The 15,301-nt window shown below is 45.9% G+C and overlaps 1 long non-coding RNA gene across 2 annotated transcripts in view; it reads right to left on the bottom strand.

Moving 5' to 3' along the window:
- LOC128078783 (uncharacterized) overlaps positions 1-15,301 on the bottom strand; it is a 51,100-nt gene that overhangs the window by 16,629 nt on the left and 19,170 nt on the right. For both annotated transcript variants that reach the window (XR_008205794.1, XR_008205795.1), the window contains 2 exons: positions 1,707-1,813; positions 96-313 (listed from right to left, as the gene is read on the bottom strand). This is a non-coding gene — a long non-coding RNA (uncharacterized LOC128078783). The remainder of the gene's footprint in view (positions 1-95; positions 314-1,706; positions 1,814-15,301) is intronic.

Here is a 15,301-nt window from a genome sequence, read left to right as displayed (position 1 = left end):
CATCCCCACGGTCTCCGAGCAGCTGGGGAAGTGCTTATGGAGCTGGCAGTCTTGCAGGGAGGGTAATTTACTTGTTCTTAATGGATTTTCCATACCTCTTGATATTTCCAGACCTGAGTCAGAAGAGAGGAGCAGTAACTCTGCTGGGGGACAGGAGGGCTTGAAGGGCTTTGCTGAAGCCTGTGGTTTTTGCAGTTTAGCACTGGGGACCAGCTCCATTTGTCCATTCATCACTGCAGTCTTTTCCCCAAAGAAAAGAGGGAAACGTGCTGGTTTGGACTTTTTGTGCTTCACTTTTGAAAGGGATTCTCTTCTGTAAAGCGAAAAGAGAGACCTGGAAACCTGCTGATTCCATTATATTTTCCTGGGGCTAATTTAGTTGTTGGAAATCGATGCAACCATGAAAAAGGCAGCCTGTGGGACTCTGTCAGAACACCTGATTCCTACTAAAGATCCAGGAATTATGGGGAGTTAAGTAATGGCATGGCAACAGGAAAAGTTCCCTGAAGATGATGTGACTTCAGAATCGTTTCTCTGCAACTGGGACCTCCTTCCCACCCAGGAGGTTTGGTGGAGGCTGGGAAGTGGAAGCTGAGCGTGGGCTGCTTCGCTCCCTGCTCATCACCTTTCCAGGACTCTGAGCCAAAACAAGTCTAAGCTAAAAATATAAAAATCCTCCAGGCCAAATTGGTGCTCTTTCTCTATTCCTGCTTTACCCTGAATAGTTATTTCCTATGAAGATGTGCTACCAGGACAGTCCCTGTCAGAGCCATCTGCAGTGTTCTCAGCAAGGCCTCACCGCCTGTTGCAGCCCATCAAAGCAGCCTCACCACCACCTTCATCTCACCTGCAGCAGGAGGCAGGACCTTGCAGGACACAGTGTCTGAACATGCATTGCTCCAGGAGCACCAGCAGTCAGCTGCATGGGAAATGGTTTCTCAGGGTAAGGCAGCTGCTGGCCACTGCTGCCAGGAGGGCAGGTGATGCTGGGATGTCTGCATGAATGGGCAGTGGAGACATGGGAAGGAAAGTTTCCTTTGGGTCATGTCTCTGCTCTCACCCTACCTGCACCTTGAATGTTCATCTCCTCCCTCAGTCAATGTCCCATCGCAGAAAACACTAATTGCATCTTCCTCCTATGATAAGCCAACAAACAGAGACTGGACTGGGGGCAAGGGACTTCCCTGCAGCCCCTGAGGGTCTCCTGTAAGAATAATGCACACAAATCCTGGCAGTTCCTGTGTGTTGAGCAGAGACTAAATGGGCTGCTGAGTTTTAGCAGATGCTGGCCAGAAAATAACCGTGAGAAAGGAATAAACCAATTAATTGCTGACCCACTGACAGCCAGCACCTCTCCCCCACCGTCGCCCACACAATAAAACCCGTCTCCAAGGCTCAAGCCGATTTAGGGTGACTGCGAAGAACCTGGAGGAGGAAAAAAGCTCTTTCTCACTCCAGCTAATAATATTTCCAGATAATCTGTTCAAGGCAGCACCCTTTGCAAAGTGGGAAAGCTTTTAAGAGCCGTTAACACCTTCCTTCAGACTTCCTCATCCTCCCCCAGACAAGCTGTGATTAATTACCCAATCCACCTTGATCCCCCTGGGAAACAGTGGTGGCTCTGGGTGTTTCAGGCAGATCTGCCAGGCACACAGAGTCCCTCTCTGCCTAAGCAGGGGATGAACGGCTTCCAACCACATGCTTACATTGGCAGGGTGGTGGATGGCAGGACGAAAGGTTAACAGAGGTCTAGGCAGCATTCGAGGCTTCCTTGCCTGGCTTCTACAGGGCTCTCGTCGTCATCTTCTTACACCTGAAATAATGCATGAGACATTTTCAAATAAGGTGCCAAAGAGCGAATGAAGAGGAAGAGAATGTCTGCCAGATGGTATAAGAGGACTTGGGAGTCATCTCCCCCAGGAGCTTCCCAGCCCCGGGTGTTGGTTAGCATCACACCTACACACTGCACTGTGGGCTGGGCTCAATTTTAATCTGCTTTTTATTTTTAGCTGTGATTTCAAGAAAGGGAAAAAAAACACCCATGAATCTCTTGCAGCTTCCTCAGGCCTTTGAGGAATAAGAGAGCTGAGGAGCAAGCAGGGCATTAATGACATCTCAAGGCAACAACCTGTGGCCACCCAAAATCCCATGTCATGCAGGAACAGAGGTGTTAGCTCTAGCATCCTGACCAGGCTCCAGTTGTCAGCAATTATCCTCTGCTGAGCCAGGAGGTGCAAGAATCATAGAATCACAGAATGTCTGCTGTAGGCACTGTTCTTCTCCCTCTCTTCCCACGAGGACTGCTGAATAGTTTTCCTAAGTGTCAGAAAACACTGTTGTACACGTGTCAAATACAAATGCTCTGAAAGTCCTTTTCCAGTTTTGTCCCATGCTTTCTCTTTAAGTGCCACCAACCCTAGTGTCTTCTTTGCCTTGCTTGTGTCCCTGCTCCAGCATATGTCCCCGTCCATGCGACTGCGTGCTCTTTTAATCCTGGATGCATAAAAATTAGAGAGGACAAGGTGCCCAGTGCTACTATCATGTATTGGCCTTTCAGTCCAAGGCCCGTGAACCATTCACATCTGGAACTGGTCTGATCAAGTAGCAGTGTAACTCCTCACCTGTTGGTTTTGCTTTGGCCCCTTTGTCCCCAGGATGTTCAGGCTGGAGCCACCCTGGCTTTAGCAGAACGCGTGCATCATGCTGGATCATGCTGGCTTCTACAACACTTCATCTCTACCCAGAAAGGTACCAACGATGCCTCAGCCCTTGAGTAGAGATCCCAGCTACTAACAGAAATCACAGAATCGTAGCACGGTTTGAGTTGGAAGGGACCAGATCATTTGTTCAAGTCCCAATGCCATGGACAGGAACAGCTCCTGCTAGCCCAGGTTGCCTCATCCCCATCCAGCCTGGCCTTGAACTCATCCAGGGACAGGGTATCCATGGCTCCTGTAGGCAAATAACTGATCATGAGACTGATATCAACGAAAGGTGAGATTGTGCCTCTGGACAGACTAAAGCTGTGCAGAATACTTCAGTAATTAATTGCTCTGGAAGCAAAATCTATTGTGGGAAAAGACGTCTTTTCACAGTGGCATTAACTTCTGTACAACCAGATCAGATAGGAAAATGGGACTTCTGCTCAATAGGGAATGCTGTCATTTCCAAGTGCGTTTGGAAATCAGCCCCCCAGCCCTCCCCCTGAAAAAAAAAATATTTGTAAACACGAAATATTGTTTCAGTAGTATCTTGTACAAGAAAATGAAATCCAAAATTAAACAAAAACACAAAACGCTGAAACAAACTGCAAAACCTAGAGCAACATGCTGGCAAAAGATTCAGTCAAATCATTGCCTTCTGCAAAATGCTTCTATTTTGGCAAAACCACATTTCTGGGGGTGCAAGCTGTTCTGCCGGAGGCTTTTGAACCTGCAGCAAGCTGTAATGGAGGCTGAGGTCAGACACTGTGTGGGAGGCAATGTTTAAAATGCTGCAGTTTGATTTCTCGTTTGAAACTCTACCAAAGGCAGTGGGGGGGCATTGGGAGCATGAAGCACTGCGTGGCACTCTGCTGTCCTGCAGCATCTCTGCTGGGGACTGGGCAGAGCGAGGCAGCCAGGAGGTGAGTTATGTGGGGAAGCCCCACTGGTTTTCCTCTTGAAGTGAGAATACCATTTAGGCAATGATTTTAAATCTACCTCATTAATTAAACACATGCTTAGTCACATGGCAGACACGCTTGCATTAGCAGCATATCTGTGCGCAGCACAGGAGGTTGCTGAGGATGCTGTGCAAAAAATGCACAAGTGACATGAGTCTGCAGCTCACAAGGCACAGGGCCAGGCTGCATGCCTGTGAAATCTCCTCTGGGACAGCAGAAGGGAGAAAGTTCCTCAGACTCCCTTGGAGGTCACATAGGCTTCCGTGTGTCTGCAGACACGGATGCAACAACATCCTCTTGCACAACCAAGCCTTCACTCCTTCCCTCACTGTTGAAACTACTGCAGAAATTCCGTTGGGAAACTCCTCCGGGATGTGTCAGCTGACGGGACAGCAATCCAGGCTGTGGACAGGGGTGCTCCATCCAAGCAGAGTGAAGGGACACCCATGGAATAAACCTCTGCCGTGGTTTGATGTTAGGAGCTGGCGATATGTCGCGTGACATGCTCAGAACCCACTGCAGATGACTCAACAGCAGTAACTGGATGGCAGATGGTATCATCCTCCCTGTACCAGGCAGCATGATTTGCTATGATTCACAATTTCCAGCTTTGTTAGGATTCACAAAGGAACCGAACAGAATCGCTCAGTTTTGCAACAGGAGCCCTCACGTGTTTAGATAAAGCACACGGCGTTGGTCTGAAGATCTCAGATCTGGGTTCACTTCTATTGCCACTCTCATGCAGACTCCTCCCTGAAGCGACAGGAGTGGTGGGAGGAGCAGGGTTGGCTGTGGCAGGAGAGATGAGACCCACGCTAGGTGAACACCGGCTGGGCACCAGCACCTCCTCCAACCCTGGCTTGAGCTGCAAGGTTCATCAGCGGGGTTTCTTTTTTATTATTTATTTGTATTGTTTTTATCATTTGGGTCTCGTACAATTACAGAGAACTTGGTTTTCAAAATGGTTTTCAATTAAAACCTTGGATCATCAGTATCAGTTTTAGTGGCTGCATCAAATAGAATCAGTTCCTGCGTCACCACGTGCTGTGGAGCAGCTGCTTCCACTGCTCTCCTTTCTTTGCAATACTCTCGTTGTAACCCGCTGCTCTCGTGCTGTATTCCTCCAGAAGCACTTGCTCTGGCCACTGCAAAATAAGGAACAGGGCTAGCTGGACCCTGGAGCAGATCCCATCTGGTTTTTACCTTAGATAAGAGAAACAGCTGTCTATGATGTGGCAGGATCTCAGGAGAGCTTTACAGCCATCCTGGGCAGCAAGCAGTAGCTACCAGCTTGATCCCGAACAGAGGCACTGAGTTTCCACAAGGAAGAGGAGACAACTCTGGGCTCAGGAACAGCATCCACATCTCACACAGCTACACACACCTCAGCCCAGATCCTATACTGACCTGAAGGGAAGCACCAGCAAAGCTGGGGAGATGGCAGCCCCATCTCCATCCATTCTAATGTCGTTACCATTTTTCTCTTTTAAGATGCACCACTGTCACCAAGTCTGTGGGTATGAAATCCCATTAAATATTTCATTTTAATCAATCGCTTTTGGTAAGTGCCTGTTGAGGAATTCATGGCAAAATCTTCTCTCTGACACAGAGATTTCAATTATGAAAGATGGCTAAAAATAAAAGGAAATTATACTGTTCAGACATCTCTGGAGGTGGAGACAGGAGGGGGAGCTGTCAAGGAGAGCCAGGGAAGAGATTCTGTTAGATGTACTGAAAGGCTACTTATTTTTACAGAAACAAAATGTCAAGAGGAAGCCTGACTTGAGTCTGCTGCTCACCTTCTCTATTCATAGTTCGGCCTGAAGTGTGTGGGATCTGAGCACCAGAATTAAAAGTCACAGCAATCTCTTTCCCTCACTGCAGGGAGTTGGACCACGCTCCTGAATCTTTCAGTGGCACATAAATATTTTTTTTAACATGCATTTTACTTTCTTTTTTAAAATGAAAAATCCCAGCCTGTGACACTACAAAGAATCATGTTTTTTTTTTTTTAATTTTTTTGTGTGTGTGTGTGGGAGCAGCTCAGGCTGATGACCCGGGGCTCACTGCACTGTTAGTAAGTCTAGAGGACATCCTGATGTTGGTATTACATTCAGATTTTGCAGTTAAAATGACCTGGCTGAGAGCAGAGCTTGTACCTTCAATCCTTCATGGACTCAGGTTCTCTTTACATGTCCTTGTGGTTTTTTTATCCAGCCAGATCCTCCAGCAATGACAGCCTTTACCCTGTGGAGTCTCCTTGCTGAGGATGATGTCAGGTTTGATACAAAGCATGCTCACATCACAACCTGTCCAGCTTCTCAAAAGACAAAAGCTTAAGGCTTTTTTTGTTGTTTGGATGCTTTAGTTAGCAGGGATATCTGCTGAGAACTGAGACTCAACCCCTGCCTGAGAACACAGCCAGACCTATGTGAATGAACATGGCTCTGGGCAGAGGCCTCCTTTTTAGGCAGGACCTCTGTGCACAGTGTACCCTGCCCAAGCCATGAAGAACATCAGCGTACTGAGAGGCCCTTGATGCAAAGCAGCAGGCATGTATCCATTTGCCTAATGAAAGCTGAAATCAGCTCAGGCCCTGATGCAGTTTGGCTTCAGAGCATGTTCTCAGTGGCCTTAAATGAGATCTTGCCCTCAGCACACGCCAGCTTCCTGCAAGGAAGTGTTGCGCAAATACCAATTTGCCAAACAAAATGTGGACAACCTCCCAGAAGACGATGTCCACAGGAAATTTCAGACACACGTTTGCATCATCCCTTTAATTAAATGATGCATGCTCACTCAGTGCAACAAGCTCCCATCCTTAATACAAATCAATTTTAATACTAAAAATAGAGAGAAAACATCAAGTTCTAGATGGGGAATGCTGGAGTTTAGGAAGTTTAATGTTCTATTCCTGTTTAGCACAAGTGCAGGAGTGCCTTCAGCACTGCATGCTCTCACTAAAACCACCACCAAGCACAGACAGGGCCCATGCAGCCTCTGATACCTCTTGTATCAGAAGTGCTGAGCCCTGAGAGTGTGCCATCTTAGTGCATGCACTTAAGCCCTGCAAGAGCTGGTGTGGGCAGCGTTGCATTTTTCTGATTGAGTTTAAAATGGACTGCAGAGAAAGACTGCGGAGTGGTGCCAAGGCAGGCACTTTCACATTGCACACAAAGGGGTTTTTATCAGGACTACTCCTTGCTCTGGAAGTTTGGAGCTCCCTTCCCCCATGAGCTGCAATGAAAGTGCAGAATAATGTTGCCTTGGGAGGCAACAGAAAACAGGAACTGTAATGAAGCTGGATAGCAAGGGAGAAATGTTCTGCAGGAGCTGTGATGCAACTGGGCTCATGATCAGCACCAACCCCCAGAGAAGACCTCCTGTGACAAGTGAGTTATTTTCCACCATTCTTCTTTTGTGAGCTTGCCATCTCTTTGTCAGGGCTAAAGAATGCCAGGGCTTCAGGCACACATGCTTCATCTGCAGTCTTTCCTGGCAAGTCAAAAAAAGCCTGGCACAAAGAACAATTAGGAAATAATTGTGCTAAAAGCCACAGGAAATGACACAGAGATCACTTGGGGAGTTCTGCATGCCCTGGCTGTGGCTTTCCTGGGCTCAACAAGCTGGCACTTATTTGATAAGCACATGTCCATCTTGCTCCTGGGCAACCAACAGCAATACGTGGGGTTTGCCATGGAGGCAAAGGGAGGAGATGGGGTTGGCATCTCAGAGTGTGCTAGCTTGGGATTTCCCTCCTGACGGAACTCAAACCCTTTCACAGCCTGTTCACCTTGCATCAGTCTCATGGAAGCACTGACAGTGATAATCAGGTTCTAAAAATATTGAAGGTAGAAGATAAATCATCCTAGAGATCAGAATTGTGTGCATTACATCTAAATGAGCTGCAAAAGACCATTCCCCCTGTTTGATGTGCTTTTTCTGTTCAGTGAACACGAAGCTCATCTTTCTACTCAACTGCTGCCAGCTTCTAGCTGGAGAACCCATTTCACTTTGAGAACAGAGTGCTGCATCAACAGACAAGCTATCACAGTGCTCTGGTTTATGTACTTTGCTTGTTTTACCAAGGCAGCAGCTGGGAAGAGCTCATTTCCAGAGTGTTGCGTTGGTCCTCGAAGGACCAATAAGGCCAGTGCTTCAGAGCATAGCCAGCAAGGAGCACTGATACACAGCAGAGACTGACTGCTGCTGGGAGGAAAACCCTAAGGAGAAGACGTCGTACACCACCATCTACACTGAAGCTAGTTGACACAGGAGGATTCCTCACTTCTTCCCTTTGCTTTCTGCTCTTTCTCTTTGCATTCCATTTCATTCTGTTCCTTTCTTTCTTCTCTAAATGAGACAAGGCAACTATAACATCCTCAGCCACCTTAGCACCTACTTAGAGATGTCTTCTGATGTACTTCAGCACAGGGCCAGCCAGCATCAGAAGATCTGTGGCAAGGGAACAAAGCAAAAATTGCCAAGTTCAAGCAAGTTCTCTGTAGGGTGTGTGCTCACACGAGCTGCTGATCTTCCTGCAGCCCAATGGTACAGAGCTCCTGCAGAGAGATACTACATGTACCTGCTGGGACAGAGACAGGAGATCGTCTCTAGTAAAGAATACAGTGAGAACAAAGAACAAATTGTCTGGTGGAAATCAGCTGCAAGACAGACACACCAGAAGATGACAGCTTGCTCCAGATCTGTCACATACCTGCTAAGGAACTCCAGCTTCCACAGTGCTGGAAAAAGGGAATCTAGAAGGGATTCAGTAGGGCTGCACAGTGCATAATAAGTAGCGTGCTTTGATCAGCACTGAGCTGAACAGAGCACAGAGGGCTCCTGATTGATGCTGGTGCTGTGGGTCATGAACCTGCCTTCAAAGAACGTCCTTTAGAAGAATACAGCAAGGTGAAATTTGCCATTCATGCTTATTGGAGCTGTTCAGTGAATGAAGAATTTAATTAAGATAATGTTCCAGTGCAGGAAGCTCAAAAATTAAGATTATCATTATTGTAGAGGAAGTAAACATTTCCAATGTATTAATTTTTTTAATGACATTACTGAAGGCAATACACTTATTCTTGAGGCATTCACAGCAGTAAGGACACTCAGGAACAGTGGCAAGGAAGTTACAGAGAGGCAGGTGGTACAAGGGAGATTTTCTGTGGGACGCAGAGCTCTGTAGGACACGAGGGCTGGATAACAGGTCCTGAACTGTTTGATGGAAGGGATGGCAGCGCTGGGTGCAAGGGTTTGACCTCTAGTCTTTGCCTCTGACTAGCTCCGTGTGTCTTTTCACACTAAAAGTGTGACCCAGATGGAGGCCAGGGAGCCTCCCTCACACCACTGTGCCATGGACATACTGCCAACACCTTTTTGTGCTTGTTGTGGTCTGTCTATACACTGACCAGCTGAGCTGATCCAGGCAATGTGTGGGGGTGTCGTCTGGTGCATCCATTCCCACTAAATAAAGCACCAATTCAATGCAAAGCAAAAGATGATCCCAAGCATCTCCCCAAAATAAGCCTTGGATGGAGGAAGTGGGAATTTTTATTTTTTGCAAGGAAAAGATATCACATGGAAAGCCAGGAATAGAATCAATTGCTGGAGAAAGAGAGGAGGAGGAGATCACTCACAGACCGTTTGCATTTCTTGTCCCCTTTCCAAAACCTCACGCACACCACTGTTCTAATTAATAGCTGTCACCTGTCTACGGTTCCCACACAGGAGCACAAGGAGGAGGTATTCCAGGCACACAGGTAACCTGGGAAATGAAGTGACTGCTTTAATGTTTCCAGCTTCATTATGAGGCTCTCACTCAAAAGCTGTTCTCTACTAAGAGTTATCTGAACTGCTAACTCATGAGGCTCCTTTGAAGCTAGGCTCTAATAATATTTAAAATGAAAAAAAAAAAAAGTATGTATATGTGTTGTTTGGAAGTTCATTAAAATAAACACAATCACTGTTGATAGCATTTTCACATAACACTTGGTCACTTCTTCCATTAAGCCTGCTTCCCTTTTTGTCTGCAGTTCCTGCAAGTTCCTGCCCTTCTATCCTGCTTACAAAGAGAATAATTAAGTTTTCACTGTTCTTTTCTTTCCTTGTTTTCACTGGGCATCAGGTGATAACCGCCTCAACATGGCTGCATGCACCAAAGGAGAACAGACAAAGGAAGAGTAAAAAAGAGACAGGGGTATTCCATATGATCAATCTGGATGTCTGCTGATGAGGGGATACAGGGCAGCAGAGGCTCCTGTCCCTCATGCAAACACCCAACTCACACTCCATGCTCTGTGATGTGCCCGAGGAGGCAGGATGCTGCAGACAGTGGGACACGAGCACAGCCACGAGTCCCAAGAGGCAGCACCACAACCAGACCTTTGCTCATTGCTTCCCAACTGCAGTCAGTGCATTTTCCTCGCACAGGCTGGGAAAAAGGGACTTCTCCCTGACCTCTTATCTTGTGGGCAATGCTTCCTCCTGCAGGTAATAAAAAGAGTAATTAGAACTATCTGCAAGAACTTCCGTGGAAGCAGCAAGTGCCGTGTAGGAAGTCGGTGATCGAGGCGCATGCAGGCTGTCACTGGCTGTTGCCTTCCTGCGCAGACAGATCTGATGATACTGCTTTCCTTAATTACATAAAAAAAATTATGCCAGGAGATCAACAGCGCCAGAAAGAATTAATGGGGAAAAGAGAAAAAAGACACTGTTCATCCGGAGCCCAGATGGCTGGCACATGACGTGAAAGAGGGAAGATTCTCTGAAACCAAGAAAGCAGCAGGCAGGATAGATTGCCCCATAGAGGGTCCCAGCAAGGAATGCCTAACTAGGCCTCAGAATAGGCACTGCCATAACCGAGCTGCAGAAACACTCCATGGGTGTATGAAAGCATGAGTGCTTATGACCCAAAAATAAAAATGGAAAGAAGCAGGAAAAAGTAAAAGGCCAGGAGAGCCTAAGAGAGAACTCTGCCTTTCAGAAAGTCTGTTGTCAGGATCACTGAACGCTTCTCCACCTTCCCCCCATGCCCTGAAATTGATCAGTCTTCACTGATCGCATTTGGGCTGAGCCAGTGCACAAGGATACAGAGCTGGAAACGAGGATGAAAACGTCTATTTGCTTCCAAAGACCAGAGAAATTAGAAAGAAAAAAAAAAGAGCAGCACAGACAAATGCAAAATCATTTTCTCTTTCAACACCTATGAACATATTTTCCTTTTAACAATCAGTTTAGAAAGCAATACTTTCTGAAAAGAATGCATACAATCTCCAGACAAGCACCCCAATGCATGGCCATGCTCCCAGAAGCAAATTACCAGCTTCAGAGCACTGTAAAGCTTAATGAGGGTGACATGTACTGCCATGTACTGAACACACCTCTGGTTACCACAGTGAAGCAACAGCCCTCTTGAAACTGTGCTGCAGCTTCAGCCTGCCCAACCCCATTGCGTTAACAAGGATGACAACCCACCACCCTACGCCTATTGTACTGGTGAGTGTTGGAGAAACCCTCCCAAAATATGGTGCTTGGCTGTTGGTTTTTTTGTTGTGTGGCCACACCAGTCTCCAGAACATCCTGATCTCTACTTTGTGGGTTTCCCTTCTGAATAGGCTCCAGTATTTGTTCTGGTAACCAGAGGAGTCTGTGAACACATTTTACGGTGTGCCGTTGCAAGATTTTAAGTGCAATTTCTGTGTAAATACAAAGCAAATGTGGTTCTGTGTTAAAAATACAACTGAAGGGTGCTTCACTTTGAGGGGAGCATTTTCTGAGCAAACTACGCCGCTCCATTACTACTGCTGCAGCCAGGCAGAACAGTGGCTTCTCAGACGGATGGGATCTGATATGAATTCAGATTGCAGCAGGAAAAAACTGATAGTAAGGTGGGATAGAAAATATTTACAAAACTCACTGGCATGAGATATATGTCTCCTAAGCAATGGAAACTAGAAGGGAACTGAGAAACTTCAGAAATCAGTGTGTGAAAGGAGAGAGACTATTATGAGTTTCTAATGCCTTGTACTTTTTAATGTGAATTGGGTGCTGATAGAAGACAGTAATGTTGATAAGCTTGAGAGAGATGATGAATGTATGAGGGCTGCTCTGAAAGGAATGCCTACTATTTTATTATATTGGGCCACAGTGTCAGACACAGGTGTTGTTGGTATGGCAGCAGAGGTCAAACCTTCCCAACAATGTTCTGTTACGTGTTGCTGCTGTGCAATGGATGGCAGCAGAAGGGCAGTCTGAGAAAATGGCCTCTGACATGGAAGTGCATATGGAGCAAAGGTGTGGAATTGAATTCCTCCATGCAAAACAAATGGCATCCATTGACATTCACTGTCAGTGAGCACAGGGAGGCAGCGGGTGATGTGTTTCAACAGTGGTGACAGTGACATGAAAGACAAGTCACATCAAGCCATGCAGATTTCTACAAGCATGTAAGCTCTTGTTCACTGTGAGCAAAAATGCCTACCTAATGGTGGTGACTGTGTTGTTTTTCTTTCTTTCTTTCTTTCTTTTTTTTTTTTTTTTTGCTGAGAATAAAATAGCATTTTTGTGTTCTTAACATCTGTTGTAGTTTCCATGGAAATAAACAGGAGGCATTATTTTCAGAGCAATCTAAGTAGCAATGCGTTTTCTAAAAAGACCTGATCATCTCAGAATCCTAAATCACTTTTCAAACTCGGGGTGGTCCTAAGGCAAGAACAGGAAGAAAGCTCGAATAGCAAATCCACAGTAGGGTCAGGAACACCACAGCCTTGTATCTCACAACTCAATGCAAAACCTGTATACACAGTGCTTTAACTTCTAACTCCCAATACTTCTCAAGAATTCGCAAGCAGAGTGAATAACATGGCATAAATCTATGAAGAAGCCAAGCAAGAATGCACTTGTTTTCCCCTCTACATGGAGAAAGTTTTGAGTACAAGAAGCCGTATGACATTTCCAATAATTTACTATAGGGGAAAAAACCAAAAAACCACAAAACCCATTAGAGAACAGGTATCTAAAAGCACTAAAAAGCAGAGAGAAAGTAACAGAGAGTCTGAAATGCAGAAGGAAATTTAATAGAATATTAATACAGTGTTTAATAAAGACTGGACGGGCAGAGACGTAACCCAGAGGTTCTAGACCTAGCTTATTATTCACTTTATTAATTAGCATTGCTTCCTTTATTTGAGAGCGATTTATTGTGGTTCAACACCAGTCCTTTCTTGATCAAATATAAATAAGTGGAAATGAGCCTTATTTAAAATGGAATAGACATCTACCCACCATTTTTCACTGGGGTGGCTGATGTAACCTCACCTCCATTTATGTCAGTGGAGCTGTGTGTGTTGGCAACCTTTTCAAAACCAAGTTAATATTCCAGCACAAAGCTCTTTCAAAGGAGAACAGTATTGCTTCCAATTTCCAGGAGTACTCAGAACCGTATCAGATTTGGCTCAAATTTGGTTGAATTCATGCATACCAAGGAACATGCACATTCTAAAATTGACTTAGGTAAGCTTCCTCCACAAGCCTCAATGTGTTTTATGAAATCACACACCCTTTTCATTTATGGCCTTTTACCCAACAGGCAGGGTGTGTGCTGTTTCTTCCCCTGTCCTTAATTGGGCTTCCAGAGTCCAGCACTTCCTGCATCACATGCCTGAAAGATCAAAATTAACCACATTTTTCTGCATCTCTGCAACTCCAAGGTAGTTTCATCACATTCTTTGTGCTCCCATGTTTTGTTTCTCAAGAGAGAAAGGGCACAGAACCAGAAACCAGCACCCAGGAGGTGCCATCCGACACCCAACCATGTCCACAAGAAGCTGCTGACTCTCTGTGCCAGTGTTGAGCTGTACTAGAGAGCAGCACAGTCCAGCTAATGCCATCTCTTCCCTCCACTACAGTGTCACACTGCTACTGAGGGGCACCACTAGACCGTATTTCCATCTGTTGTGCTTCCTCTTGACCAATGCAACATCAAAAGGAGCTGCACAGTGGCCAAGGTTCCTGCTCACCTCCTGCTGAGCCTTCAGGCCTTGTGCCCGTCGGTGTGTGCTACATCAGGAAGAAGGGCTGAGGGCACCGCATGTGGCTGGAGCACTGAGAACACAAAGAAACTGCTTTGTTCACTGTCCAGGGGTGCCCTATTTCACCTCAATTTGATTCCTTTTCCCACCATGCCTCTCTGTAAGCTAAAGCTGACTAACAAGGAAAGACCATCTTTATAATCCCCACCTGCAGCCCGTTTTTATGCCTATGTCAAAACCCACTCTTCTAGATATATCTGTCCCTGCCTGGCTTGGTTTGTTTTTAGGACCACAGCACCACAGCAGCTCCCTGAAACATGTCCAGCACAAGCGCAGGGCTGCAGCTGGAGTCCTATCTGTTTGGGATGAGATCCAATTACAGGAAGCGGCAGCCTGCCCCGCAGCGATCATTTCCACCTTTGTTAGTTTTTGGCTTCAGCATCTATTTTGATAGGTGCCAAGATCTGAAGGCTGTTAGTACGGAAATGGAAGAGGCGAATAGCTGTGCTTTAACCCTTGCTTGGCAGTAACTGTGGCCCACAGTGCAGTTTCCCTGCACCAGTGTCAATGTATCCCCGTAAATGAATATATCAGCATATATTTATATAACAATAATAATTATGCGTAAGAAGAAGAACTGAAGAGCGGGCACTGTGCATGAAAAAAAAACCGTCACTGAACTTATTTTGCAGTGCTAATCTGAGAACAGGAGAACCAACCACCCCCCAGGACTCTTCAGGCAAGGAAAGAGCCCCCCGAGCCTGGCTGCTTTTGTGCAATTCTATTTTGTGATCTCTCATTTCTGAACAGAGGGAGCCTGAGAACAGAGCATTGTGTCCGTGCTCAGCAAACATACACGAGCTTTTGAGTTCCCTTCACGTTTCCCACAGGAACATATGGAAGTTTAGCCTTTAACCAAATATGGTCCTAAGGGACAAAGCAATGGAGCCCTGAGGGTTGAAGCTGGATTTTGCTTTTCTGCCGGCACTGCAGCAAAACCTTACCCTGCTTAAGCAGGAACAGAGATGCAAAACGTGCTTGCAACATTAGTGCAAAAACCCTCTTTCTTCAAAATGAGTGGCTATAGTCACGGAGGGGAGGCTGTCATTCTCTTGATTGAAGTTTGAGCTGAAAAAAGGAAACAAACTTCTGAAGATTTACAACCCGAACAGTATTTAAAGCTCCTGCTCTTCTCAGGAGCTGTGTGAATTCCTCCCTGCACTTGCAGACCAGCGTCACTGCTCTTCTGCCAACACATCTCTGCTCCATAAAATCCGGAAGAGAAAATATGCCAGCTTTCTTGATGTAATTAACCGTGTAGCAAAATGGTTTTTCTGTTGTTCCTAGCTGATATGGTTTATTTCATCCAGGTGACAATGAAACAAAAAAAGAAAACAAGGATCTCAAAGTGAAAAGAGAAGCTTCAGAGAAGCTGAAGTAAAGAAAAAGCAGAAGAAAGAAGTTTGCCTGGTGTGAGACATGCAGAAAATTACATCTGTATTAACTAATGGTGCAAAATAAATGTAAAATAGGCCAATCACATGAAATGTCTTCATGGCACCCTACTCCTGACTGAATACATGGCTGTGTGTACTGGGACTTT

This window comes from Tympanuchus pallidicinctus, unplaced genomic scaffold (genome assembly GCF_026119805.1).
Source record: "Tympanuchus pallidicinctus isolate F22 unplaced genomic scaffold, pur_lepc_1.0 scaffold17, whole genome shotgun sequence".
NCBI classification, from domain to species: domain Eukaryota; kingdom Metazoa; phylum Chordata; class Aves; order Galliformes; family Phasianidae; genus Tympanuchus; species Tympanuchus pallidicinctus.
Note: the sequence above shows the minus strand (reverse complement) of the source record. Positions and strands in the feature narration are given on the sequence as shown.